Raw genomic sequence first — 4,556 nt, 5'->3', positions numbered from 1 at the left:
CTTCTTTTCAACAATTTAGTAGTTATAAACAAGATAAGCAAGTAAATCCTATTTTAGTCTTTTTCTATCTAAAAACATCTTTCTAATCATCTGTTTCAACACTCCAAACCTTGTTAGTCCCATCTAGAGGATAGGTTCTCTGTGAGTAGGAATTGACTCGACGACAAAAGGTTTTAGAGTGGGGTTGAGTCTTGATGGCCAATACACTATTTGCAGCATTATTGCCCCAATGCTATTCCTAAACTTATACCATCATAGGACTGGAAGTGGTCTAAAGAAAGCATATGGCCCAAGAAAATGGGAACCTTCCAGAACAGATAGTTTTCTAGTTCCTTCTTGAAGATATCCAGCATTTGAGATTCTATAACCTCCTTCAGAATTGTGTATTCTGGTGCCACATCACCCTGGGGTACAATGTATCTGTTCTAGCTTAAAGAGAGATTCATTTCCTGCCTTTTGTTCCTCTGAGAAATAGAAGACAACAGTTTTATCTTACTGGATCTCATTTTCTCCTTTTCTATAAAACAAGGAAGCCTGACTAGATGATCCACATACCTCCCTCTGGTGACTTCTCTAAAAAGCAAATAACCCTATGCTTGAAGACTGCAGTTCTGAAACATAGAAGGAACCAATAAAATGTTTGGGGAATGAATGAATAGATGAATACATGCATGATCTTTATCAGCTCCATTCTCTAGGTCAAGCAACTTAAATTTCCCTCAAGGTTTTTTACGTGATTAATTTTTTATTATAAAAAGTAGGGAGCTCCAGGATCTAAAGAGATAGAAACACCACCTTCAGAAGTATAGAGGTGTAGATGGGGGATATGTCAAGAAGCAACAGCTTTACATTTTGAAATTTTTGTTTAATAAAGGTTTCTATAATTTTATAGCAAAAAAAAAAAGTAGGGAGATAAGAATGCATTGTGGGCAGAAAAATGGGCTTCCACACTACACTTATTAATTATGTAAACTGGAACAGGTTGCTTAACCTCTCTGAGAAACTAAGGTTTTCTTTGTAATATAGACTGATAATATTTCTTTCTTTGTAATATAGACTGATGATAGTTACTTCAAGGTGGTTATAACTTGTGTGTAAAATTGAAAGGACACACACAACAAAATTCTGTCTCTTTTTTCTAAATTTAGGAAAGTGTGGCAGAGACTTCTATTTGCCTATACCAGTCAGCATCCTTTCTTCATTTTAAATAACAAGATCCTAATAATTCACCAAATGAACCAGGAACACCCATTTCATTTCTACCAGTTAGGTAAAAATTCTAGTGAGAAATAAAGCCCTGGTGATGAATATATTTTAGTAGAAGAAATGAATTTAAAATCATGTGTATTTATGCTTCTTATTATGATTTTGCTGAATCAGGTATCCTGATATATCTATTCAAAGTAGGATGATTATACATCTAGGTTTACCTGGGAAATCCCTAGTTTATACCTCCTGTGTCAGCATAATTATTAATTATGTCTCTTTTACTCTCTAAATACTCCAGTTTAAGTGGTAAATCATATACTAGAGGGCTTCAAAAACTTCATGAAAAAATTCTACTATCTTTTAACTCCATTTTTTCATGAATTTTTGAAGCCCCCTCATATTTTGCTGTTGTTGTTGTTGTTAGGTACAGTCATATCAACTCTGACTCATAATGACCCCATGTGCCAGAGTAGAACTGCCCCATAGCATTGAGAACAATGAACTAATTCACACTCTTCTTAGAAAAGAAAGGCTTTAAAATATCACCATCTCTGAATATCTATAACAAGGGCTGGCCAATGTTTCATGCAAAGGGCCCCATAGAAAATATTCCAGTCTTTGTGGATTATATAGTTTTTACTGTAACCACCTAATTCTGTTGCTGTAGCATGAAAGCAGACATAGACAATATGTAAACCAACTGTGTTCCAGCAAAACTGTACTTACAAAAATAAGAGGATGGCTGGATTTAGTCTGTGGGCTATAGTTTTCCAACCCCCAATCTAGTGTTTTAATAGCTCCTCTTAATAACTGACTAAATGGAATCCATATTTTTCCATCTTCTTTTCAAATGTCAAAAGACAAACAGTTAGTCTTAGTTAGATTCTAACTAATATCATGGAATGGCATTCCCAGTTCTTAAAACCAAAGCTTCTAATCTTTCTGTCATCAGCACATCCTTTTCTATCCAATGGGCTATAGTACACATTCAATTTAAAGAAGTGCAATGAAAATACCTCCTCTTTAAATAAGCCAACACAAATGTGTGGACTTCAAGTGCTTTGCAATTAGCAGGCAGCTAGATTGAATTGCTTGTGTGTTTTTTAAAAGATTACTTGGTTTCCCACATTGCTTACAAAGAAATCTCTGGAAATTTTCATTTTATTCACTATCTTCTTATGATCTCATAGAACGCAGACAAGAGTACAAATCTATCTTTGGGAAATATATCTGAAATGCATACATTCACAAACCAGCATCCATAAAACAGACATTAGAGGGGAGGGAGAATTGAAGGGATGCCATTAGTTAGAACACAAGAGGAAAGTCCATTGCCCTTTAAGTTGAAACAGAAGGAACAACATGAAGTAAAGCCTGGAATAAAATTAAATGAATGCTGAAACTAAACACAGACATCTCATCAAAGTACTGTATTGTTTTCTTGCTTTGTTGAGAAATGTAATAATATGACATGGTGCATAGTGGGTGTGAATGCATATGTGTGTGTGTGTGTAAGTAGGAATTAAAATTGGATAATAACAAAATGTTAAGACAAGGATATTGTCTATGTTAAGTTACGAATTGTATTCGGTCAAGTAACTAGTCAAAATGTGACATGCTGTAAATGATGATGAGTTGATAAATTCTTTGCCATCTGACCTGGAATATCAAGCCCCAATCAGAAATGAGTGGACTGTCTCTCCTGGAGAGGTAGATAAGTTACAGCCTGGGGAAAGAGGAAAACATAAAAGCAGATCTAGATTTGCCTTGCAATGACAGCTGCATATTAATCTAAAGAATTTCTAAAAAATCAAAAAGACGTTTTTCAGCAAAATATACCCCTAGAGTCTCAATCACAAAGCAGGGGAATAAACTTGAAACAGGATTGATTTCATCTTAAAGGGAATATTTCTTTGAAATGCTACCAACTGTAGTTGTCTTATTTGGTTTTCAATCCTATGACAAAATTGTGCCATATTGTGTCAAATAAGAAGATAATATAACAGCTTTAAACAAATTTTGTAATTATGGGATCAATCAAAAGTGCATTAAATTTGTGTGTATTTGAGAAGCTATGCCCTTGAATACCAAGCAGCTCTAAGTATTAAACTTCATTTTTCCTTTACTTTCAAGGTCTTGAATCTTAAAGGCATGAATTTCTCTAATAGATATTACAGACTAGAGAGAATACTGTGAATTTTGTTGTTTGGCATTCTATTTAGAAAATGCCAGGGATTGCCCTTGTAGAGATTGAAGCTATTTAGTCATGAAAGAGATATATGTGGTCGAATGCCTCTTTCATCAGACTCTACATGCAGTTCTAATCTTTAGGGCATAGTGAAATTTCACTGGGACACAGCTTCCGTACTCATCAAAAACTGGGTTGCTTGTGCTCAGAGAAGTGTTGACAATTGGATCCACCTTGTTTCAATTTTACAAAACCATATTTCCAGCATTTATTGTCTTTTGAAAAGAAAGAGATGGCTAGATTAGAAAGGCCTTGTAGATATTTAAAGACTCAGGCACACCTGAGTTTGAAGCTCTGCTCTCATTCTTTTGAACTAGGACTAGTCATTTCCTTCTCCAAACTTGTTTCCTTGTCTCTAAATTAAAAGAAATTTTAGTACCCTTTTTAATAGGTTGTTGTGAAAATTATATAAAATAATACTTTCCAAGTACTTGGTCCAAGTCTGGTGCATTTTTAAGTAAGAGCTAAACAAAATACAGTTGTTGATGAGGTCCCCAAAGTTATCATTAACTAAAACTGCCTGTGTATCTGAGTTAACTTGATGGGAGGTGGGTATGGGAGACTTTTCCTTTAAGGTAGGCCCCAACATGGAATAAACAGTTTGTGCTAGGCTACAAAGGTAAAGGTTGATTGATGATTCAAATCTACCCAACAGCACCAGGAAGGAAGAACTGCTCCCATAAAGCTAACAGTGAAGAAAACCCTATAGAACATTTCTACTTTGTAACAAATTGGGTCACAGTGAGTTGAAATCAACTCAACTGCAATGGATTTTCTCTTCAATGTGCTTTGTATCATCACCAAAAGCAGAAATAATTATTCTGAGTAAAATCTGACAAGGGATAGGTTGAGAGCATAGATAACTGGATGATTCCATACCCTTTTATATTGTATTTTCAGAATTTTCTTCTGTTATTGGTACACTGTATTTAAAATATTTTTACTCTCATTTTTTTTAGTGTAAATTGACTGTGTGCAAACTTTCAATGTACAGAAAGTACTACTAGATTGACATTTTTTTTCCCCCTTATGCTAGCATTTCCATAGAAGGAAGTGCATTTTCTAGTTTCATTGTTTAAAAAGTTTCCCATATGCAAAG

The sequence above is a fragment of the Chrysochloris asiatica genome, unplaced genomic scaffold (genome assembly GCF_000296735.1).
Source record: "Chrysochloris asiatica unplaced genomic scaffold, ChrAsi1.0 scaffold00113, whole genome shotgun sequence".
Classification (NCBI taxonomy): domain Eukaryota; kingdom Metazoa; phylum Chordata; class Mammalia; order Afrosoricida; family Chrysochloridae; genus Chrysochloris; species Chrysochloris asiatica.
The sequence above is the reverse complement of the archived record's forward strand: the minus strand, read 5'-3'. Positions refer to the sequence as shown.